This window comes from Coturnix japonica, chromosome 21, assembly GCF_001577835.2.
Source record: "Coturnix japonica isolate 7356 chromosome 21, Coturnix japonica 2.1, whole genome shotgun sequence".
NCBI lineage: Eukaryota > Metazoa > Chordata > Aves > Galliformes > Phasianidae > Coturnix > Coturnix japonica.
The window spans coordinates 3,374,588-3,400,370 of NC_029536.1; the positions used below are offsets into that span (position 1 = coordinate 3,374,588).

At 52.6% G+C, this 25,783-nt stretch overlaps 1 protein-coding gene across 1 annotated transcript in view; it reads right to left on the minus strand.

The window, feature by feature from the left end:
• CASZ1 (castor zinc finger 1) overlaps positions 1–25,783 on the minus strand; it is a 146,731-nt gene that overhangs the window by 104,011 nt on the left and 16,937 nt on the right. Inside the window, exon 2 of the mRNA XM_015882420.2 lies at positions 17,058–17,199. The gene's annotated coding sequence lies outside the window, so the exon portion shown is untranslated. The remainder of the gene's footprint in view (positions 1–17,057; positions 17,200–25,783) is intronic.

Consider the following 25,783-nt stretch of genomic DNA (forward strand, 5'->3'; position numbering starts at 1 on the left):
TATAAATCATATTTTCTGCATAAATTATAGGGGTTGATTAGACCGGGGCTCGGGGAGAGGGAAAGGTTGAGCCGCCATGGGCCTACGCAGCTTTCTGAGCCGACGAGAGAGTCTCCTGGAAACACCGGGAGAAAACGGAGCAGGGGGGGAATGGAGAAGTGTCAGAGCAGCGCTGTGCTGCCTCGCAGCTCCCATCGCAGAGGGCACGGAGCAGCACCCGCACACATGGAGCTGCCAGCTCACATCCCACAACGCAGCCGGCCGTGGGTCCGTATGGGCACCGCTGGGGCTGCACCACCTCCGTGCAGGGCAGTGCTGGAAGGAGAAGCCTCTGCTTCCTTCACTGTGGGCAGCGAGGGCTGCCAAGAGGAGGAAATCCCTTCTGGGCTGCGGGAGTGAGGGCAAGGAGGGAGCTTTGGTGGGTGCCCCCAGCAGCACCAGGCAGTGGTCAGTCAGGGGGCACAGCCGGGTGTTTCAGAGCAGCTCCTTGCCTGAGATGTGTGCAATGCTGTACCCCTGTGGTGTGGGGACCAGGCTGGAGCCTGCAGCAGTCACACCATCTACAGCCCCAAGGAGCCGTGGGGCTGCTCCATTAAACTCCTGGTGACCCGCAGCGAGCGCGTGGCGTTGCCGCTCACAATGAGAGGCAGCGAACAGCAAGCTGTGAGGCCATCCACACACAGCCCTTCCCTCCACGCCGCCCTCGCAGAGCTCAGTGACTCTCCCACTTCCCATTTCTCACTTGCTCTGTGCCTTCCCAGACCCAAAGCCCTGCTGTGCCCGTGCACCATCCCATCTCACTGTGCTCTCACCCCAGTGGCACCCAGCTGGGAGCTCCCACCACGTTTCACCTGGGCCCAGGCTGAGGAATTTCTCAACTGGGGATTTTTCTGTTTTTCTTTTCAGAGGGGAAGAAGGAGAACATATGAAAGAAAGCAAGGAAAAAGCCTAAAAGTAAAAAGCCCTCTGGTCCTGGCAGCCGGCATGATCGATGGCGGTGGATTTGCATGTACATTTCATTAATTTTTCAGCATGCATTTTATTTATCTATGCGCCATACATCTGCTGAAGTTTATATACTTGATAATATATAAATATAGACACACAGCAATCAATACGACATCCGCTTCGCAGAAGCTTCCATTAGCCCCCCGCCCCCTCCCCTTTCCCTTCCTCATTTCCACAACCTGCTGCCTGGGCACCTCGCGCTCTGCCATCGGTTTCCGATTTTCATTAGCGGTGCAGCCCTCCCGCGCAGCCCATTCACGCAGGTCGGGGAAGTCTCTCCCCAGCCGTGTCAATGGGCTTCCCACCGCAGTGCCAGCAAAGGGCCACAACAACGGAGCGGGCAGAGCCCACCTGGGCCACCACCCCGCTGCATCCCTGCCAGTGGGCAGCAGGACGGAGCCGAAGTCTTCAGTCCTTTGGTTGCTCGCTTCCCTCTGCCATCCCACCATACCCGTCATATCCTCACTTTTTGGGGTGCATGTGTGGAGAGGAGGGCCAGCACCCAGCGCTCTGCTCTCCAGTCCCAACATACCCCACCCTGCCGGTCCCCTTCCCAGCCCTCTCCCCAGCTCTACAGGAAGGGGTGCTGCTGACTCTTGCTTCGTCTTCACCACAGCCTTGATCTGAAACGAGCAGCTCTGTGTGCAGGTAACATCCCCAGCCCGGAGCACAAACAACACTCAGGACAGAGCTGGAGTGTGAAAGCACACGGCTTGCACAGCACCTCACAGCACAGGGAAATACAACCAGGCAATTTATTAAAGCAGCGTAACTCTTCTATTATTATTATAACTGACCACAAACAAATCAGTGCAAAGCCCGGGGAAATGTACAAACACCTTCCCCCCTATTTTATGATGTAAAAAAGGTGTTTTTGCAGGTGAAACAACACAGGAAGGCACGGGAGAGCAAAGCACAGGAACTAAAGCCCAAGAGCACCTTCTCCATCCAGCAGCCACAGCCTCCTTCCCACCCACTCCACTCTCTGCACCCCACTCTCCTGCAGCAGCTCTGTGCCATATGATGAGAGCTGAGGCTGTGGCAGCCACAGGGACCCTCTGGGCAGGGACTACAGTGCTTGCAGTGAAAGCCGTCCAGCAGGCAGAGGGGGGCAAAGGGGACGGAGGCTGAAGGTAAATAAAGGATGCCTGTGCCTTTAAAAGAATTTTCATTTATAGGCTCTTCTCCTCTTCCACCATTTCAGTGATCTATATGCAAATATGCTAATGAATGCAAATTAAGACACCACTTTTAGTCCCAATTTAATAGAAAGCATTAAAATACCTCTTTTTTTTTTTTTTTCTTCCAAAAAAACTCCATATGCATGAAGGAAGGGCTTTTTAAAATCTATTTTTTAATATATTTTTTTTTCTTTTTAACTTTTTGTTAAAGTCACAACCAGCAGCAGCAAACACCATCACAGCGCTGGTGACGAGGAGGGGAAATCTGAGTGACATTTCCAGGTGCCAATTACTGGGATCTCGTTCCCTCCTGGGAGGACTGCATTCGTTCTGCCTGCGTTTAAAGGTGCTCTCAGGGCCGGTGGAGCAGCTCTCACCCATCTCCAATGGGGTGAACCCAATGTGGCACCCATTGCGGTGCTGGGTGACAGCGTGCAGAAGGACACGCAATGCAGGTGTCCCTTAGAAGGGACCAACAGCCCAGAGCTGGGGGGCTCTGACTCCAAAAGGCTCCTGACACCTCCCATCCCTGCACTTGGCTTTGCTCAGCCTGGTGAAACAAACCCAAACCTCCCCAAATCAACAGCTGCAGCGTTACGTTGCGTTAGCCCCGCTGTCAGAGCCTACAGAACACAAACTCTGACTCATCCCTTTTGAAATACCCCAAACACAAATCTTTCTTCTCAAGCAGAATCATGTTTTTACTAAAACTTGTTGAGATCAAAAACCTAAATGAAGTAACAGCCCAACCTTCCACAAATCCAAAGTTCCTCTGTTTACAAACAGAACGCCCGTTTTCCTCCAAGCACTCCACTTGGGTGTTTGCTAAATGAGGTTCCTGCACGCACCGACTTCTCACTTACAGCTGCCATTTCATTTCACTTGAAAATCTAAGCTTGGAAACCGTGCAAAATTGGAGTGGCTGACTCTGCTGAAGCCAATGTGACGTTCAGAGCATCTGCGCACACCAACACCGCAGTCCCTGTGTTCCACAGCCAGGCTGGGGCACGCAGACAAATCCTGGCCCTTACTGCATGTCCTTGTAGCTGCCCCGAGCGCAGCATTTTCAAGTGAAAACTGTGTTAACAGCAATCGATAGAGCGAGCAAGCGGCTGCATGACACAGTTCTTCCTGGACGAGATGGGGGAAAAAGCATCAGGCGCTATTCTGGGATGAGCAGCGAAGCACTGCTGTCCTGCAGCTGCCACCCATGGGGACCCAGACAGGCCAATGTGACTGCAATGAGGTCCAACAAGGCCAAGGTCAAGGTGTGGGATGGGGCGCTGGGCAGCCTGGTGCAGTGCGGGGCACCCAGCTCAGCGCAGGGGTCAGAGCGGGGTGGGTGTTGAGGTCCTCTCCAACTGCAGCCATCCCGCGTGGGTCCCAAACCACACAGCAGCCTCACCTTGCTGGTGATCCCGGCCCCATCCCGCAGCACAGCAGTCACGGCGCCGGCTCACCGCACTGCGTGCTGCAGGGAACATGAAAGCACGGCACTCGCAGGCTGCACTGACATGACCGGGCACATCTCTGTGTGTTTATGGCACGGAACAGGTATTTAGATATTTACAGGGAATATGTTTGGCTGGTGCCAAACCCTATGTTTTATTGTCAGAAAAAACAAACCCGAGCACCGAAACTTGTCTTCAAATGGAAACCTGCACAGAAGAGAGTGATTTCCCCATCAAACCAGTTTTATTAGATATAAACATCTCATTATTTGCACCAAGTCCTGGGTTACCAAATGCTTTAAATTCAACTTTTATATCACGTGTAGGAGTCTTCATATAAAAGAGCGGCGTATCTACATATATTGAAATGGCTGATTTGAATTCCACTTGAAATACTGTTCCTTTTTCCTACATTCATACAATAAGGATTCAACAAACAAACAAAAAGAAGAACGAGGCACACTTTGCCTGCTGCCAGTTCTGCCTTCAAGCACCTCTCACTCCATCAATGGCATCACAACTCTGCATCCTCCAGCACACTTGCTTCCTAGGCAGCTTTTCCTCCACCTCAGTGCTGCCCCTGAACCTTTGGAGATGTAACACCCACACAAACACCTTTCAAATCTGCTCAGGATTGACTGAATCCCTCCAAACAGTTCACCACGTCAGGAAACATCCCCAACCCTGCACCCCAAGCTGACAGGTAGAGCACGGCGTAAGGATCCCAAAGTGCATGCAAAGCCACGATGACTCAAAGCCCCAACTCCTACACCACCCCACGCAACGAAAAACATACACTGATCTACATCCACACAACAAACACCGAGGCAGAATAAAAATGCACACAAACAGCCCGATAAACGCACATCTCAGCCATGCAGCCATACATCACCTATCCAAACCACAAGAAACAGAGCCTAAATATAAACTCCTCCCCAACAATACACAAACATCCCCCAAAAACACACCACGCAGCGGCCGCCTGCCAAGTATCATCACGAATGCACACAGCAAATACGTTCTTCAAAACACACAACTCGTCGGAGGCAGCCCACAACTGAACTGAAAGGAGCCTGATGGAAGGGCTCAGTGTCTCGGCTCTTCCCTTCCAGAGTGGGGAAAATAGGACAGAGGGAGAAGGAGAGCAGGCAGGAGGAGGTGGATACGGACCAGGCTGTCATCAGAGACCCAGAATTAATGCGCCAAAGTTCTTTAGTTATACTCTGAACAGTTTCCAGCAGACAGGGAGCACTGTGGTGGGTGCAGGTAGGTCAGGAAGCCAGGCATGCACTGGAGATGCTGCACCAAGGTGACAGGGAAGAACAGACAGAAGGAGCTCTTTTAGGCTGCTAACAAGTTGCACCCCATTACCACCACTCAGGGAGCGAGGCCTTGGGATGGGGCTGAGCACAGAAGCCCCACACAGCCCCATGGGGAACGCATCGCAGGGCAGATGGGCACAGCAGCACCTGCACCGGTACCTCTGGCTCACAGCCCACAGCTGCTGCAGCCGCCAGCCTCAGCGCACAGCTCCGGAGATCAGCCATGAGCTCCATGCTGGCCCTGTGCTCCTCCCGTGCGGATCGATGCGCCCTTACCTCAGCTCCCATACCCCGGAGGGGATGCTATGGCTGGGGCGGGGGAGGAAGAACTGAGAGCAAACAACAGCAACAGGAACAGAGTTGAGCCATTTCAATTATTCATATGCCAGATGGATTCTTTTCCTGCCCTTTTTTTTTTTTTTTTTTGCTATAAAAATAAAAAGCTGGGGGAGAGCACTGGTGTATGGGGAGAGAAGGGAGGAAAACATATTTTCCCCAAAACAAAGTGCAGAAAAGAGAGGGGAAAGCCCCAGCATACCCATCTCTGTGATGGGAGACCACAGGGAGTGTGAGTTTCCACTCGCCAGGGAACTGGCAAAGGACTAATTTTTATTTTACAGCCATAGAGCAAAACAGAAGGAGAAAGTGCAGGAAAAAGAGAGGAACGAAGGATGGTGACAGAGAGAGAAAGGGACATGGAATGAAAGAGAATGGGAGAGCGAGAGACAGCAGAGAGAGGGAGGGGGCAGGCAGAAGAGGGCTTTGACCTTCTGTGAAGGATATAAAAAATCCAGTAGCCTCAGGGGACACCCAACTATCTAGCATATTGCTGTTAAAATGTCTGCAAAATTTAATACACTTGGCATGCCATCTAATCAGTCCTTGGAAACCACGGTTTCTCTCCCTCCTGCACTCCAACTGTCTCAGACCTCCAGCATTTGGGGACGAGGTTGGCTACCTGCAGATGATGGAGCTTGGTGTGTGTTGGGGGTTTCTTTTACAAGCAAGGAGCTGTCATTTTCACCTTAAAAAAATAATAAAGTTTGCAGCAACTCCTGCATGTTGAAGAGCTGCTGGGTGGATGATAACCATGCAGCACCTGGGCATGTGTGCAGGCAGTGATGGGCAGCAGAAGATGGATGGACAGCAGACTCAGCAGTGCCAACACTTCCATCCATGTCTGTGCAGCTGGCAGCTCCTGGCTGCGTTGTCCACTTTGCAGATGGAGCTTAGGGAGAGGGAAGGCAAAGGAGAAAGCACAAAGGTGGATGGCACTGAGAGCTGTTCCTGCAGGAAGAGGAGGTGCCAAGGGGACACAGAAGGGACAGGAAAGGCCATGGATTCACAAGGCTGCAGAGAGCAGAGATGAAAGCTTAAATCAAGACATGGGCCCCCAGATCTGACCTGGCTCCATCAAAACTCTGATCAGTAAAAAAGTTAATTGCTGAGGAGCCAAATAAAAGAAACCCCACAGGCTGAAAACTGTTTCGAGTCTTTAATTAGCCAAAAAAAAAAACCCCAAAGAGGTTACCGGAAAATGAGAGTTTAAGAGGGGATCCCAGCAGAGTGCCTGCAATAGCCCACCTCCCCTCACCAAACAGTCAGGGTGAGGCCAAGGCAGCTGCTCTGACAGCATATATGGGAGATTTGGGGCTGCCTGCTTTGTGCTGCCCATGGAGCCAGGAACCTGGGGGCTGCAGCCCCAGCTCTGACACAGGAACATCCTTCCCCCCACCTGCACACAGCCACCGACTCTGACCCCATAGGGCCATAAGAAACAAATTGCTCCTAAAGCCCAAACCTCAGAACTAAGTAAAAAATAGAAAAGCAAAAGGAAGTTACAGGTTGGAAGGAGTTTGTTCTTTAATACACTGAATGGGCATCCAAAGCAACCAACATAACCATTTTTTGCTAAATTCCACCTGCAGATTGAGAGCCCTTCCCAATCCCCATGCATTGCTGGTAACCATCTAAAGCCACACTCCCAGGTCCCCAAAAGCTTGCCAGCTGTTTCCACTTAAAGCAGCAGAAGAAACAAGATATAGATGACACAAGGAGTGCTAGAGAGCTGAGCTCCTCTGCCCTCACCCACAGCTCACACCTTGCCCCTCAAATCCTGCCCAGGGCAACCAGATGGGGTTTGGAGGCACCTGCACAGCCCCCCTCCCTCCCTTCTGCAGAGGGCGCAGCAGAAAAGGACCAGGCACTCACTGAAGGCCCCATGGCACAGAGGACACAGACTGGATGCAGGGAGTAGGAGCCCAAGGCAATGGGTCTGTGACGTTCACTGGGAGATGGTTGTGAGCCCACTCAGCTCACAGCCCTCCAGAGCAAAGGTTTCATGCGTGAGAACCCCAAAGTGCCTGAACCAGAAAGCAGCCTCATATGGAGGAAGCATCCGGCCCATCCTCGCTTCCAGGCTGATTCCACCCCACTCCTGCCTACCCCTTCCCCTGGGGCCTATCTAGCTGGGAAATCGCAGACAATCGGGGCGGCTGTTCCAGCCAATTTCCTTCAGGGAACCTGCAACTTCCTCCTGGGACTGTCCTGTGGCTCCGTGCTGCCTCGCAGGGGAGGGCGATGGCTGCAGAGCCGCCCACGCTGCTCTCGAGGGCCACAAATCTGATGGACAGGGTTCGGACACAACAGAGGTGGAGGAGGGTTGAAGAATGCACTGCAAACAGTAGGAAATGCGGGCAAACAGAGGCACAACGCAAACAGAAAGAGAGGGAGGTACTCCAGCAGGCTGTAAATTCATATTTCTAATTACTTCCTCGTGTTTTTCAGCACTCCTCAGTCAAGTTTGATTAAAATTCCTTTCAAGGGAAGACGTTCCATGGAGAGCTACGACAGAGCGGCAGCTCATGGTGCTGGAACAGCACTGGAGATGGACATTGTGATGGGGCAGCACAGCCACAGTGCTCACCCAGACACCCCCAGCACAGCTGCCCTTGTTGTGGCTCTGCCTGTCCCGAGAAGCCCTGGCACTAAAAGAACCCCGTGCTATTCCCATCCAAGCCCCAGAAGCGAGGCGGAATGCAGGACATGCAATCGATGACGCGCTGACACACAACTGATATAAAAAAACAAAACACAGAGCACCTTCTATAATTAAGTTGCTCTCCATCTTGTAGGAGTGCACGCAATACACAGGTCATGGCCATGAGTCCCACCTGCTCTTCAATCTCCTGCTCTCTCCCCATCCCACCTGCACCCAGCCTGTAGTAGGAGACATTGAGACAAGACAAGGAGGAGGCAGGTGAGTTCCAGCTGCACCTCCAGCCCCACACTTGGGCTCACTGCTGTGCTTAGAACCAGGCACAGTGCTGCCTAATGCTATGCTGGTTGCAAGCAAGACAACATTCCCACACAGCCAAGCCGAGGGCAGAGGTCTTGCTCTTCATTTAAAGTGCCTGCACGACGCAAACAGAAAGGTGAGCAAGGCAACAGGCAACGAGAGACCACGCAGTTCCCATGTTACACCTGCGATACTGCAACCTGAGCCAGCGAGGTGCACGCAGCGCAATGAACACGACCACCTGAACTCGGGAGCAGGAACCACGTGCCATGGGAACGGGGCAGTGCCAGGAGGCAGCAGCTGTGCTGCATGGCTGCAGGGAGAGCAGCAAAGCCCTACAACCACATCCTGCCCAATGGGAAGGTGCAGGCGTTGCGCCCGGGGAGGGAACCTCTCCTCCAAGAAACCCAGGGCGGTGCAAGAGAGAGCCTCCGACTCTAAAGTCATCCAAGTTTCTGAGGCAATTAATTTATTGCTGAAAGAAGGAGCAGGAAGAACAATAAAAGAGCTTTTGTACTCAGGGTGGGGCAGGAGCATGGGAAGTCGTTTCAGAGAGAAAGGAGTTGGGGGCAAACAAAAACAAGAAAATATAAATAAACCGACTGACGAGCTTACAAGAAAAGCCACATTTTTAACATTCTTAAACCCCAGAATAAACACAGAGGGAACAGTGAGGACAGGGCTGACGGCCCTCGGAGATCACCAGGAGACACCGTGGCAGTGCCAAGGCAGGAGCGGGGTGTGTCTGCAGGGACACAGGGCACAGTGCAGCCAAATCACAGCACAGCTCACTCGAACCTCCCATCTCCCTGCTCCTGCATTTCCTGCCCTCTGTATCACACAACAAATCAACGCACCCAGCACTGCAAAGCGCTTGGGGAGATGGGCTCCTTCCTCCTTCAGCCAGCTGCCCTAAAAAGAGCCCAGCCACACAGTGCTGTGCCCCCAGTGCCACCTTCAGCTGCTCCCCCCCCCTCCCAAAGCACCCTTCAGTTTCCTCCAGAAAAGCAGGAGTTAAAGTGCCTGGTTTTAGTGGTAGGAGCCACGTTCAGAAAGGGATTGAATTTGCGCGTGGTGCAGCCGGTTCCCTGTTTATTAATAAGCTATTTATCATTGGTGTTGCTTTTAATACCATTTTGGCTTAATGTTGTTAATGAAATATAAATACCCACACTAATGATGTTGGTCAGGAGGCAGCGTGGGCCACCGGCAGCTCTGCAGGAGGGAGGCCAAACCGCGGCTGTGTGCACGAGCAGCTGTGACTACACGATGGCAGCCCAGCTTCTGCACGGCCCCATGGCTGGGAATGGAGAGACTGGGACAGGACAGGACTGCTGGGAGGGCAGGGAAACACTTCCAGTGGCTGTGATCCACTGCAGTGGGATGGGGACCAACCCTTCTAAGATCACAGCAAGCGGCTGGGGACCCTGTGAGATAACTCTCTAGATGGAGATATGTAAAGAAGAAGTCGGATGGGTTGTGTTTGCTTAATGCAGTCGCCCCACCGGCTCAGCTCCCCCCAGAGCAGCTCCCACAGGAGCTCGGGTCCCTCTGGCAATGGGGCGTTCCCAGCACCCGCACTGGGCTGCCTGCAAGGCTGGGATGAGGCAGGAGGAGCACACCCGGCTCCCAGGGCTGCCCTGCAGCCCCAATGCACTCCTGTCCCCATGGCCACTTGGAGCACAACCCTAGGCAAGGGTTTGGGGCTTGCTCCAGGGATGCAGAGACCCCACCCAGGTTGCTCTCCATTAGCTCGTGTCTGGCACCGTCATGGGGCAGGGATTATGGATCACCCTAAGGCGGCTTTTGGAAATCCCACCATGCACTGCAATTTGCATTAAAGCAGTCCCTAGAGAGTGGAGCACTGGGTACATGCACTCAGCAGCAGGCCCGGCCCAGGAGGCTGCAAGGCAGCACTAAGAGACCTGCAACAGACAACAGCTTTGTGAGCGGTCAATGGCAGAGGCAGAGAAAAACCATGCCCAAGGCTGCTGCTCTACCCAGCAAGCACATCCCAAGTGGACCTTTGCCACCAGCACGTCCCAGGCCTCTGCAAACCTGCAGAGCAAACCCATGCTCTTGCATCAGGAGCCAACTCCAAGCCTGGGCAGCACCTGAAGAACCACTGAGGAAGCAAATCTGGAGAAGACAACCCACTGCTTCCTGTCTTCAGACTGCTCTCCTAAAAGCAGCTCCTCTTGCTCCAAGCAGACTCATTCAGCAGCAGGGAAGCAGGTGGTGGAAGACTCCACCGAAGGCTGCAGCAGGACCATGCCAGCAGAAGTCCTGAGTGACGATGGCTCAGCGTGCAGTGATGGTGTGCCCTCACCATGAAACGATCCCGGGCTCCTCTGACAACAGAGTTGGCCACCACCTCCTCCTGAGGAGCACCATTACTTCACACTGCTCCTTTAAGGCGCCGTCTTTCAATTTGGTGCTCCCCCTCTCCCCTCCTCAACCAGCTGATTTATTAGTTTACATCTCATAAATTGTCACCCCTCGCCTCCCCCTTCGCCCTCCCGGCTGCCATAAATCCCCTGCAGGGCCTCGTCACCCCGCCGTGCACAGCGCAGCCCCCTGCCCCCCAAAGTCACCTCTGCGTCCCCAGGGAGCACGGGGCTCATTTGCTGGGGGTTTGGCCTGGCTCGTCTCAGCAGCTAATCCCTTGGGTGGCTCCTGTCAGATTATTAATTAGCTAAAGCGGATCGGCCCTGGAACAACATGCGGTTGGACTTCAGATAAAACAGGACGGCAGAGGCTTGGCGTGTCGTCGTTAAAGGGATATCATCCCTTTTTCTTCTACACTGGGAGGAGGATGAGGAAGGGCAGAAGCCCCCCCAACGCTGCTCACTTTGCTCGCAGGGCTGGAAGCTCCATCCCTCCTTTGACCTGTAGCAGCTGAAACTTCTCCAGATGCCAGAGGAGCTCCAGGAAGCTGCTCAGAGACATAGAGCTGGATGGAAGTCCCCTTCTCCTGGGGGACAGGGAGAGAGGGGACCCCTCCACATTGCATGGGAAAGGCTGTGAGGAGCTGAAGTGATGCTGGAGCTCACCTCCTCACTCCCTTCCCACTTTGGATTGTTTTGACTCAAACCGGTGAAGCTGAAATATCGAGTCACAACGGCACTAAACTTCATTACAAGCTCTTAACACAGATTACTTAATAAAAAACAGGCTGCTTTAATTGCTTTTCCCCCATTAGCATTTCTGGAGGAGAAAACTCTGATTAATTTGAAGAGGCACATTGCCCCCAGCCCTGCAAATCAGACCTTCCCACACAGCCCCGTCCAGAAGAGCATCCCAGAGAGCCCAAATCTGCCGGACTCCAAAATACAAAGGGACTGACGGCCCGGAGGAACAGATGGGAGTAATGGAGTGAAGCAAACAAGGGAAAGAAGAATCTCCTCTCCTTCCTGATGAACCCATAAAAAGCAGCACAGGGGAATGTGCAAGGAGGAGGAAGAAGAGGGGAGGGCAGGAACTGCTTCCATAGGCCACCACTTGCCCACCTCGCAGCGCTCAGTGGTTTTCTTAAGCCCTGAGATGCTGCAAGTTCCATAAGACTTTTGTTTCATACAAGATAAGCAAAGTGCTCAGCCCCGCTGCCCCGCTTAGCAGAGCACAGCAACCTGAAATGTGAGCTCAGCTCACCCCAAACACACAGAAATCTCGGTATTACTCAGTCTTACAACTGGGGGAGGAAGGGAACAGCTTTTTGACTTCTGGAAGGACGAGGCCAGCAATACTGTTTGCTCATTTTACTTTCCAGCTCACCTTACTTTGTCCTCTCCTCTTTTCTCGTGTATCTCCTATTAATGTACAGCTAAGTCAAACTCAGCAAGAATCACCAAGAAAGACATTGGGATGGATTGTAAACCGTCCTGGCAGAAATCAGGATCCTCCTGCTGGCTGGAAATGCAGCTCTGCTGCTTTACATCAGCAGATGGCTTACCTGTGGCTCTTAATGGTTAATATGTAACTGCAGCAACAACAACAAAAAAGCCCTAGCATTAATACATAATTTGTCAGAGGCAATATGCTAAAACAGCCTTTCCATATTCAACTCAAGCAGTGAGATAAGCCTCACCTACAGCCCTGCCCCATGGGCTGAGCAGCAGCTCTGGAATGAACGCCAGTGGAAGACATCAGAGAACAGATCCCATTCGCTTTACACTATTTGTTCACTTTTCACTTTCTTTTTTTTCCCCACTCTACCAACAGATCTCCAAGAAGGACACTCAGAACACGCTTGTCCCTCTCACACTCAAACACACGCTTTGTGCTGATTGCTCTGAGTGCTTTCCAACCTTGAGGAACCCCAGCAGGTCGGCGTCCCTTTGGCTCACGCTGGGCAGGCCCTAAATCCTAGAGAGCCAAACACGGCCCTAAATGCAGAGCCCTGCGACCCAGCAGTACCTGATATGGCTGGCTCATTGAGGTGCTCAAAAAGACCTGCCCACAGCCCAGCTGAGAACTGCCCTGGGATCTGGCAAGGATAGGAAGAAATGCTGTCAGATGGTTAAAAGGAATCAGGAGATCTGGCTTCTCCTCCCAGCTCTGCTTCTGAGTCATTATTAGCATAAAATCAGGTTTGTTATATCACTGACGCTTGAGTAAATAAACCAAGACTCATCACTGTGTTTTTGTTTTGCAATACCTCAGTGGGCTCCTCTCTACAAATAAACACTATTAACGCTCATTGCGATGGCAGGCAGATGAGGAAAGAGAGCGATAAAAGCACCTAAGACATCTAAAATTTGTATGAAGAGCAGCAGGGTGAAGTCACAGCTGTGTGAGGACACCAACTTCCACAGAACAGGTATTTAAAAAGGCAACTCCTTCCTGGGGGACAAGGCAACAAGTCGCACCCACAGTTACAACTGAGCCGATGGGTGAGAGACTGACAACATCACGATCCTCTTCTGAGGAACCAAAGGTGAAATCTTGACTCCACCAAATCAAACCTCATGCTTGCTTTCACAGCACAATTACTTAACCTCCCTAAAGTTGGGATGTGGATGCAAGAAGCCTTGAGAAGGAGATGGCTGTCTTCATTAGCAGCAGCTCCAGGACACCAGAACAGCACAGAGCAAAGCAAAGCCTGAATGGAGGAAGACCTGGCTCAGTCCCACCTCCTCTGGCACCGAGCATTTTTCTTCCACCTGCATTTTTGGGGCAGCGTGGCTTGCTGTGTGACAGGCTGCCAGTCCTCACTTAAGCACCGGCCTTCTTTAGGGCTAAGCTGCTGCATGCACCCACACATGTGAGCTCCTCTGGCCGTGGGACGAGCCCTGCCCAGCTGGCTCCTTGCTGCAGGACTTCTTCACCTCCTGCACTGCAGCCAACCATCAGCCATCACCCATGTGCACTGCTGGAAGTGCAAACCCAGGCCCTGCCCTGGACCTCTGGGCCTTTCAGCTCACATAGATGCACGTTCCAGACCCAGCCCTTCATCTGGAGGCTGCACCAGCCTCACCATCACCTTAGAGAGCAGTGAGTCAAGGAGCACCAGGATCAGGTCTCCATCCCGTGGCCAGGACAGCCTCATGGGCACACCATCCGCCTCCCACTTCCCCCCTTCCGCTTCCCACAGCCGCCAACCAAACATCTGATCGAAGGCCCGGGGGAGAGAGTCAGAACTGTCCAGTCTGGTTAGGAGTGAAGGTCATTGATCTAGTGCAGACCAGGGATGCGGAAAACAGGGAGGGAGGAGAAAACCCTCTGAGAGAGCAGAGAGAGAAACACAGCAGAGCGTGCGCGGGGAGAGGCGGCGGAAGTGGCTGAAGCGCGGTTTCACACTCCGAGACCCAAGGGCTGTTGTCAACCCGTCCTTCACGCTCACATCTTGTCACACTAGAGGTCAGGTCTCCCAAGCGTTCCTGGAGAGCTGAGCTAGCCCATATGGCAGGCAATATGTTAACAATATGGATCAGCTGCTCGTCAGGGCCTGAGCAGATGGATGTGACAACCCCGCTCTGAGCCCAGACAGGCTTTGAGCATCCTCCCTCTCCATGGAGCTCAGCCCAGGAACCGCTGCCCACAAACCCCACAGCTGGGGAGCACCCAGCCAGCTCTGCAGGACCCATGTTGGGCTCCTCAGAATGGAAGGGCCTTGCCACAGCAGATCTGGGCGACCAGCTCCCAGGCAGATACTGCGCTCAGATACGGGGATGTGGCATGTTACCACCAGATGCCACACGTTGCAGTCTAGACTGAGTTTTGTAACTGCCTGGGAAAATTTCTCTCTCACAGAACAAGTAATACATAAATAGATGTATATTTTAATGGGCAAGCTAAACTCCTCCTGGCAAAGGTAGGCAAGCTGATTTCGTACACAGGCAGGTAAATTTCCACAATGATTTTGCAAGGCTGTTTCGTATTCCGCAGCCCAGCTCCAAGGAAGGCAGAGCTCCCACCTACCAGATCTCAGTATGGCAACCCCCACATTTACATCTGCTACCAAAATACAGCATGGGGAAACACTGCACATTCAAACTGGTATTCTTATTCGTTTTTTTCTATGGATTCCTCTATGGTTCTATTGTGCAGATAAGGCTACTCCATCAAATGAACAAGAAATAATCCTTCCCACCCTTCTAGCTGTAGGACTGAGCAGCCATGTGTGCTTATAACCAGAAAGTGAAACAGCAAGCACAGCCTAGGGATGGCTCTGGAGAACATACACAGAGCCTCCACAGCCCAAAGTCAGCTGAGCTTGTTTTGAAAGTAGGAGCCATACAACTTGCTCCAGGGCTGAAGAGTGGAACATGGGGATTTCTGGTCCAGAGCATGAGCGATCACAAAGCCACATGCCTGAGAGGCTCAGAGCATCTCCCTTCACTGCAGTGATGCCCGCAGAACTAGGGGAACCTCATGAAACAGCTGGAGTTCAGGGAAACGTTTCTGTTGTCCTTAATGAGCTGCTGTCTCCCAGAAAGCAGCCCCTAAAGGACATGACTGCGTACAGACAAAGCATTCTGTAGCTGTTAGGAGAAGGCAAACATCACTACGGATCACTCATCTACAAGAACCCAAATCTTAAGGCTCACTTTAGGAATTCCTGATATCACGTCCTGCTCATCCGAGGGCTCTCAATACCACAAGGTGTACCAGCAGAAAGCAGCAAGGAAGGTCATAGGACAAGCACCCTCCAACAGAAAAATAGACCCAAACCCATCCAGCAGCTTCCTCATCAGCTTTTCCCCTTTTCCTCCTGGATACAGGATCTCTCTGAAGAGTCATGCAGGGATGTGTAACAGAAAACTCACCTGCTGCACTCCAATCTGAGAGTTCGTATCTTATTTCTCAAAATGTCAAGGATCCTGGCAGTGCAGCACCCCGCTCCCTTGGGCAGAGCTCCAATTTGGGAAGCTCCTGTCACACTGGAGGCCTGGCAGGACGCATGCCACTGCTCTAAAAGGGGACAAGCACTGGAGTGGCTCACAGAGGGATAAAAGCCAGAGGTCTCTACATTAATAGTTCAAAATCAGGCTGTCCAAATAAAGCATGCCAGACCCTGGAGGAGTTTCAGCACAAGGAAGGTGTGGAAAGGCACAACTCGCCCATATCCCATCCAGTGGCACACTTTATTTTCTGGCAGGTTTGCTGAAAGCGCTTGGTTCTGTAGGCTCTGATCACGTGGCAGGCACTAAGCCCTGCTGAGCCTTAGAGGATCATGGCTGTTGCGCTTTATGATAGGACACTCAGAACATGAGTAAATTCCCCCATGTCGCACACAGGATGGACAGGGACAGTGAAGGCCCAGGTCAACATCTCAGCCCCGTGACTTTTCTCCTCTTCCTTCCTACTGAGCCAATACAGCTCCTCCATCCTGATCCTTCCAGCTCAGGTCTCAGCCTTATCTGTGACTCACAGCAGCTCTGGCCACACTGCATTGCTCAGTTATCATTTATGGCACAGAAGCAAAATCAGAGCAACACAATGATACACATTTCCACAGGCACTTTGGGTTGAAGATCTTCACTGAAACATCACCATCCGTAACAGACACAGTACAGAAACAGCCCCTAATATTACTACAGCCCAACAGATCACAGAACGCTTTGGGTTAAAAGCAATCTTAAAGATCACCTAGATCAGACACATATCATCATACACAGGCTGAGCAATGCCAGGATTCTCAGCCCCTTCCATCTGCCATGGCATGGCAGCACCACCATGTACCTCCCAGACCCTCAAAGCATTGGGAAAAGTTACATTACTCTCTACTGTTATCTTATAACTGCTTTCTTCCAAGCCATGCTTTGCCATACCTTTGTAGAGAGCTGCAACAGGAGCCGAGCAGTAAAGAAGGTAAAAAAGCTTTCAGAAATGAAGTTCCACCCCCACAAAACTCTTCTGAGTTTCCCACCGTGACCACAGACGTCCCCAAACTCCTCTTCTTCTGTGTGACAAGTCAATCAGAAACCGTCCCACACAATACTTACCCAGGGGACTCCTGTGGCAGCCCAGCAACACTGCTCAGCTAATTGCCAGCACTGCCAGCAGCTCGTGTGGATGGAGCTGGCTATGGGAGGCAGTTACTGGGACCAGTGTGTCATTGTGTCGTGTGGGTCCTCATGTCCATGCAGAAACGAGTAGTGAGGCTGGGGGCCACTTGTAAGCCAGCTCAAGTCAAACCAACCCCACCCATCACACAACTCTGACCCAAATACTGACTCTCAGCATTTGGTCCAAACTTCATAGGCCAGAGGTTTCCCAGGGGCTCAAGTGGAAGCTCTGGAGAGCAAAAACCACTTGAGTCCTACTTCAGAGAAGAGAGATCAGAATTCAGTACCTTGCATTGAGAAGTCACAGGCTTCAAGGTCCATTCCAGTGTACAAAGTGAGGAGAGAAGTCAGGGTCTTTGTTTTGGAGGCAGTCTCAGGTGAAGACAAGGAATTTGATGGCTTCTCTTCACTTGGGGAAGTCTCTTTGCCCTGAGGAGAGATTCAAAAAGGAAATGAATATTCCCTACCGAGCAGTACCAGAGCTCAGGTGAATCACAAGCACAAGCAATGACGCTGCCCTCAAATGCCACATCCACCCACAGATCTCAGCCCTCGGCTGCTCGCAGCGCCCAGCAAGGCAAGGCGTTGCACACCCTGCCCAACATGGCATCCCAGTGCCCATCCCAAGCGTGCTGCCAGTAGCTCAGAGCCCACGGCACCGACCCCTGGGTGACCATCAGGGACCACCCGGTGGGCCACACACTCCAACTTTCCCCGGAGAAAAATCCAGGTCAAGCAGTGGCAGCAGCCTGCAGTGCTAAGCCACTTACTGAAAGCTTCCCCCAGCCAGCCCAGCATTGCAGCACACGTGAGACCGCGACGCATCGCTCCTCGTGGGGGACCAGCTCCCACATTAGAGCAGCACAAGGCTCGGCCCCACCACGGCGCTCAGCTCCGCAGCCCCTACCACCTTACAGACAGAACCATAAAGGAAGAATTATTTCCAGTTTAGCAAGGTACACGCTAATTAAGTGACTTGTCAAAGGTCACTTGGCAAAGGCAGAGCTGGGAACCCAACAAAACCTCACAGATTTCGGTCCGACAGCCGGCCACCACGAGCCCCTCTTCCTACTCCCCTCAGATGCATCCCCACCTCTACAGCAGGTTTCACCCCTCTCCCCACTCTTCCTATTAAGACACTTCCCTTTCACTTCCTGCATCAGAGGAAATGGATCGATACGCAAATTGAAAGAACAAGAACTTTTACCTCACTTCCAAACTAAAACCGTGCCATAGCTCCAGCACGAGACAGGAGCTCAGGAGCTTCAGACCCTTCTGGGAGGTGGGATTGCAGGACAGGACGATTTGGGTGATGTTTGTGTTATTTTTTGTTTAAAGTTTCCACCAGACAAAAATAAAAGAGGCAAAACAAAAGAGGGTTGTGAGATCAATCCGTGATAGGTGCCGGGCCAAAGAAAATGGAGCCAAAGGAGTCAGCACCCTGTAACCAGCAACCTTTGTGTCAATTTAAGCAAATATTGTGGCGTTTCCATGGCAATCCCTGTTTTGAATATCCACTACACTCACTTTTTAAAGGGCTTTTCCTGTTTGCGTTTCAACTTCAAAACCTGTAAATACTTTCAGCCTCAACAGATCCCTACCTCCCCCAGCGTCTGAAAGCAGATACAATCAGAGCCCACATAAAGCCCTCGGCCTGTGTCCCCCATTGCTGTGACAGCTCCCAGCAGAAGCAGGCTGGCAGCACCAGGGCAGGAGCCCCGTCCTGCTCACCGCAGCGGCTCCAGCATCCCGCCTCCTGCTTTTCCAAACCAGCAATGGAAGCACAGCCCTGCACATGCACTGCGCTGACAGCACAGGCCCGTAGCACGCTGCAGGTGTGTGTGAGCCCCTGCTGCCCTGCCAGCTGCAGACACCTCTGCTCCAGCTCCTCCCCACCATCCAGGGCCTGGGCTGCCCTGCATCCCTGCCATGTCAGCAGTCACAGTGATTTACGCCACGCCACGCCATAGGCAAGCAGGAATGGAGACGTCAACTTTGTCCTCGCTTGCAGCTTGGGGCTGGGCGTGAGTCCTCCAGCAGCAGCTCTCAGGACGCCTGCCCTATCACCCTCAATCCACACAGCAGAGCCCATAGGGAAAGCCTTGCCTGGCCATCACCTGTCAGATCTGCTCCCAGCTGCTGACCCCGTGCAGGAGCTCCAGGCCCTGCACACAGAGCTCCGGCCCCTCCTGCTGCCGTGGGAGCGCACTGGTTAATTTGGAGTTTCCTGGCTGAGATGGATGGATGCCAGGCCTCAAATGTTGGCTTAGTGTAATTTTTGGGAAATCAATTTCCTTTGTTGTTTTTTTTTTTTTTTTTTTTTTTTTTTTTTTTTTTTTTTTTTTTTTTAAAAAAAAAGCTTTTTTTTTTTTCCTTTTCTTTTTTTTTTTCCTCCCTCTTAATTTAAATGGAAAAGTCAGAGTATTTGATTGAGCGCCAGTGCAGGACCATCCATCCCAGCTCCACAGCTCCCTGAGCGCTGCAGGTGCTGCTCTGTGCTCACAGAACCACCACAGACTCCAACACAGCGACCCGGAGCCGCTACGCCAAGTGCCACCAGGGCAACACCAACCACATCACGGCTCCTCCTGCAGCTGATGCGCGATACCTGCTGCCCTGGCCCACCTCCAGCTCAGGTAATTACATCCCACAGTAGTTTCAGCTGGATATTTTATCCCTTCTTCACTTCCGGCCCCGTACAACTGCATCGGGCGTTACTAAAGCACCGTCCAGATCCACCCCGGATGTGAGTGCACAGAGGGAATTCAGCACATCCCTGCACGGAGCTGGCTGTGCAGCAAACAACCTCCTCTGAGCACACACGGGGACAAACCTTCTTGCACATCCCATAATGCTCCCAAGAATGACACGCAGAGCTGGGAAAACAGCCCCAGAATTAACACGCTGGGGAGCTGCTGCTTCAGGCTGAACGTCACCTGGTCAAACAGATCTTCACCATGCAGCCACCAGCAAGCTGGGAGAAATTAAACACGGCCCACTCTGCAGACAGCGCGGTGCCACCAGCCCCACAGGTGAGGACGTGGTCCATTCCTTGCCATGCTGTGCCTTGGCTTTGCCCACGGCCACCCAACACACAAGGAAACAGCCTTTTGCCCACTGCTAGGACAGCACTGAGGTCCCCACACTTGTCAGCAGGTTCCATCAAAGCTCTGTTCTGTGCCTTCTGCCATCCATCGCCTTTCAGAAGGTTCTGGAGCAGATTCTCACCCAGCGTAAGCTCAGCGCAGTTTCCTTGGCTTTCAGTGAAGTCATGCCAACTTACACAAGTTGAGGATCCGTCCCTCTGAGTTACCGGAGCTGCCAGTTCTTCCTTTGGATAATCCCCAGGGTGATCTCATGGCAAGCAGCAGCACAGGCCCAGCCAGCTGGGCAGGCTCAGCTGCACTCCCCTACCAGCAGCAGGGCAGGTGGGCAGATCATTCACTGCTCCTACCAGAACCTAGAGAGAGCTCCTCCAGCCTTTAGATGCTGGTTTCCTCCCACCTCTACTCCAAGGAATCACACAATCACAGAATCAAAGTTCAAAACAGCCACTAAGACCACCCAGTCCAACATCAACCCGTGCCCACCACGTCCCTCAGTGCCACACCTTCAGAGACAAGGATTACACCAACCCCCTGTGCAGCCTGATCCAAGGAATAGCACCCAGGATTGTGCAGCAGCCACAACCCCACAGACCCCAACCCCAGTCCCCACACCACAGCTGCTGTGAGCACAGACCACAGCACAGCTCCAGCACAAGAACTTTCTGTGCTCCGCCCTCACAAGTCCTTCGCTATCCCCCCAGAGCAATTTTCTAGGCAACAGCGCGGTTGCATTCCCTTCCCTATCTCCTAATAAATATCATGCTAAGCAAGATGAGTATCTTCTTCCCAGACCAAGCGGCATGACCCACTTTCTGAATCAGGGCAGATGCAATTGGGCCCTGGAGTCCTGGACCCCTCCCAAAGCGGGAGATTTTGTAACAATTACAGCAAGAAGCAGAAGGAATAGAAAAGCAATAAGTGATCAAAGAGCGTGGGGTAATTATTGCTCCTCGCCATCCTACATGCTGGCATTTTCCTGGGACACTGAAGCAACAGCCCCATGCGCATCCACACATCCCTCCTCCACTGCCCTACATTCCTCAAAAGTAACAGGTCCCACATCATGGGTCGTGGCTCAAGCTGGGACAGCTGCTGTCCCCCCACCCTGTGCACCAACCCCAATCTCTCCCCTCCTCCTTCTCTCCTCCCCAGTGCCAAGCAGGAGCAAAGGTCCAAACCCACCAGCACGAGCCCACCTCGAGTGGCTCCTGGTCCCAGCAGTTCCACTCTCCCTTTGGAGATGCTCCATTTGGCCCTGGAGCAGCTCCACATCTTCCCAGAGGCGGCTGCGTGCGCTCAGACTCTGACCCAGTGGGCATGGAGACAATTACCAAGAGGTGGAGAGAACGTCAGCAGCGCTTTCATTGCTGGAACCCACAAACAAGGCATCCCTCCCACAGGAGCACAGGGCTCTATGGCCAAAAGGACACAGAAAACCCCAAAGAGGCCCTATGTAACCAAACCAGCCCTGCTCTGAGCTCAGCCACACGGCACAGCCTCACATCACTGGGCACAGCCACCCACCCAGAGCACAGGGTGCAAAGGGCCCAAGAGGATGAGCCCCTGAGCCTGGGATGGATGAGCTCCATCCACTGCAACAGCAGCGCCCACCTGCACAGTGACACATTAAAGGCACTTCCACAGCCTTTGGTTAACTGAAAGTTCAGCAGAAAACAGAAAAAGCCTTTCACCCAAAATTCAGAGATAAAAATAAGGGGGGGGGGGGGGAAGAAATCTTCATCTTAATTCAAAAATCCTATTCGATGTGTCGTGGCACGAAAATGTTTTTCACTGCATTTTTTCAGTGTGATCTCATGCACCCTGCGAGCAGGGTACGCCCAAAACACCAGGTATTTTATGGGACACAAACAGAGCGCAAACATACACAATTAAAAAAAAAAAAAAAAATGGGATTGGTAAATATTTAAATTAATCAGAGCTGGCATCTGTGCAGCCTCCCCTCCCTGAGACAGGGATGTGTGCAGCTCTGAACGCAGACAAGTGAACAGTGTGACCTTTTCCTTGGAGCTCGCTGGGGCAGCGTGGGCACCTCTGGGCTGTTGTGCAGCAATAGGGCTGGGGTTCAGGGCAGCCCCCAATGGAAACAGGGCTGCTGTGAGCTGTGAGCTGCCTGGCTATGAAACGGGAGGGTTTGTTGGTTTCTTTTACTTCTTTTCAGTTTAATTGTTGGAGGAGTTGATGAAGCTGTTTGCCAAAACACAATCGACTCCAGGGAGCCAGCTTACACAAAAAGGGTGTGTCGGCAGCCGGGCCGGGCAGCCATGGAAACCACCAGCACCTTTTTGCATTTGCCCAGGTGAAGGCAGAGCTTTGTGGATGGCTTTGTGCAATCGGCAGAGCTGCGAGGAAGTGTGCAAGTGAAAGGCCAGGAGCAGCACACGCACATTGCCCAATGGTGGGGTCACACAGCATGAGCCCCCAGGCACGTGGTTGGGGCAGTTCATCACATGAGGGCGGGTGGCCAGCAGGTCCTGATGGCATTCTCAGCCCTCAAAGAGAAAGCAGAGAACTGCTCAGAAGCAGAGGCTGCAGAGAGCAGGACAGAGCAGCCAGCCCCTCCTGCTGCAGGGAGAGTGTTTGAGATCTCTGGATGGGAGATGATCCTGCTGCCTGCTGAGGACTGCATGGAGACGGCGTTAAAGGCAGTCTGGGTGATGGGGTTTCACCCTCCCTGCTGGGAGAAGCAAGCAGAGAGCACAGGGCTCTGAACAACCTGGAAAGGGTCATCCAGCACAAACAGCCCCAGGAACAGCTCAGGCTCACCCTGCAAACCGGCGGGTCAGGGCAGGCAGGGAGACACAACTCTCCTCCTGTGGTTTGACTGCATGAAAATCTGATCTCAGCCCTTGGTCCCTGCCCAAGCCCACAACAGGCTCCCAGGCCGTCCCAAAGCCACCTGTGCCCAGAGGCACTCCATACCCGATTCAACACCTGATGGTTTCACAGCACAGCCCCGTTTCCCAGCTGGCACATCAGCCCCTGCCCACACAGCAGGTACCAGCAGTGCTGTAGGTAGGCTCTGCCAGCCCTGCACAGGGCTCACGTGGGCACCGACGTGTCTCTCAGTGCAGGGAAAAAGGGCAGCTCTGGGCAGCCAACCACTGCTTTATGATGAGCGGCACAGGGCAGCTCCAGCCCCAGCCCCAAGCACTGCCCATGACCCAGCTGAGCTCCAGGGGCACCTGGCAAGGCCACGCTGGGGGCAAATGCCGGTAATGCTCAGTGGTGCGTCAGCCTTTCTGGCATCAACCTCCCCAACTCTTTCAAATATTTCCTTTTTTTTTTTTTTTTTTTTTTTTCCTAATTTAATGTTCCCTATAATTCATCTGTCCCAAAAGATAATCAATAGAGGCCGTAATGAAAATTTGAGCCATATTTTATGATCCGCTGCAGGAGAAAGGGCCACATCAGCAGGACGAGCCTTGGCTCCCAGCTGTGTTCCACAGCCCCTCCACCTGGCACCCGCACCGACCCCATACCCTGAGTGGGCAGCAGGGAGGAGCGAGCACATCACAGTGCAGTGTGGATCCCACAGGGCAAATCCCACAGCATTCCCAGCACCCCCAGCTGCCATCATCCCGGTGCTCACACATGGCCCAAGCCCCCCATCCTGTTCCCGGCAGCCCCACAGCTCCGATTCCCAGCATCGGTCCCATTCCTCCCTGTGAAGGCTGTGGCATATTTCACTGCCTGAAGCTGCCGCGTCCGCAGGGAGCCGGAGGTAACAAAACTGACCAAAGGAAAAATATCTGAAGCAAAAGGCCAGGGTGAGGAATTTATAACAGCAGCTAAGGCAGCAAAAATACAAGTCCCTGACCAGAGGCTGCCCTCCCGTGTGCAGAGGGCAGGAGGCTGCAGAGAGCAGCCAGGAGCCACGTGCCTGAAGGCAGAGCACTGACACCAAGTGCCCCAGCAGTACCCCATGCACAGGGTGAGGACCTGCAGCCTCTGCTCCCCTGGTGCAGGCAGCGTCTCTGGGCCGTGTCCTTCTCACACCGACTCAGCCCAAGGCACCATGTGGGTACCGCTGTGACACCGCCTGCCAGCGATGCTCTCGGTCCTGCTGAAAGGTACGGATCAGAGGCCTCGAGCCCCACAGCCTCTGCTCAGCAGCAGCCATGTATTTCCACCTCACCTTTCTCTTGGAAACTTAGAAATAAACCAACTCAAAAGAATAACTAAGTATGATGATAGTCCAGTTAATTTTGCTTCCAATATATAAGCAAGACAGCTGATTTGCAGGATGTGCAATTCCAAGGCATGCAGCTGGCTGCGTTACACAGCAGAGTGGAGCTGAACCCCACATTGCCGGGAGCAGCACTGCAATGTCAGCGTGTCCCCTCCTGCTGCACCCCAGGAAGGGTCCCTGCACAGCCCAGCACTCATGGAGAGCACACAAGGATGCACGGCGGCTGTCACAGTCTCTGCTTTGCCCCAGCTCTGAACTGGTGACCCTTACTAATATCATCCAGTCCCTTGATATCCTCGGGGAGCAATCAGCACATTTTATTAACCCGGCCAATTTTAGAAGTGCACACGCAGTATTCTGGTTGCTCTCTCCTGCTCTGCATTACGGGGCCATTTCACCACACTCTGCTCAGTGTGCTCCGGCTCTCCCAGGGCACAGCGCGTACCGCAGCCTGCAGACGCTGCTCACAGCAGGAATATTGTGAGCTAACAGAAAGCCTCCGAGATCCCCACCACCAAATCCATTTTTTAAAATGACACGTTTCCACCTATTGGTCCCCAGAGTGAACTAATTGCTTTTGCTAGTTTTAAAAGCCAGAGTTATTTTACTGAAAAGAAATGAGTAACTGCACAGGAACTCGGAGACAGCCTGGGCTTCCTGAGCTGAAATCACCACGGATGCAGACATCTCTGCAGCCCAACAGGGGACATGTCTGTTTCATGGGGGGAATTCGTTGCTTTGCAGGGATGTGGGGACAACAAGGGGTTAAGGTAACCTGACCAAACACAGAGCAACTCAGCCAGAGCCGGCAGAAGATAAGATTTCTGTCTGTGCTCTAACCACTAGGCTATCCCCTTCTTTGCTAAATGAAATTCTCTGTCTAAGGGCACACTGCTACTTACACTCACAGACTATTCCTTTGGTTTGGTTGCTGTTTTGTTGCTATTCTTCCCAGTATCAGCCCGCAGCCAGCCCCACACACACACACCTGCCCAGCACACAGACTGCAGAGCAACCTGCAGTCCCCAACAAACCTCACTGAAGTACAAATTGCACACAGTAACAAAGCCCAAAAGAATTACACACACACACACACACACAAAAAGGGCACGTATGTTCAGAAACCTGTACTTACCTGCACCAAGGAACAAAGAGACAGCCAGGGCACAGACATACCCTTCACATCACAACTCTGAACACACAACCCCTCCATTGAGCACATGGGATCCCTCTCAGGTAGGAGCAGCTCAGCCCCGCTGATTGCTGGGACCTCGTTAGCTCCAACTGCTCCCCCAGCTGAGTGCACTGCCTTGCCATGAGGCTCAGCTACCCTGCAAACAAACCACAGCTGCAGGTGACCACTGCTGATATTTTACCATTCCCAAAGCATTAACTCCCAAGTGCTCCACAAAGTAAATTCCCCTCTATTTTATTTCACAGGTGTGGATTCTGGAAGGTGTGGAATAGAAGCTGCCTCGCACCCACTTGCACTCAGTGACCTCCAAAGTGCTCATTTTTATTTGGATTTTGCAGAAATTTGTTACTAATTAAGCGAAACTGCACCAAAATAATTGCGGATCCCACAGGCTATCAGTTTAACAGCCACATCTCAAGTTAAACTGTATAAATGTTTTATATGCAAAAGGCTGTACATTATATAATAGCAACAGACCCACCTTCTCCCCTCATTCAGCAC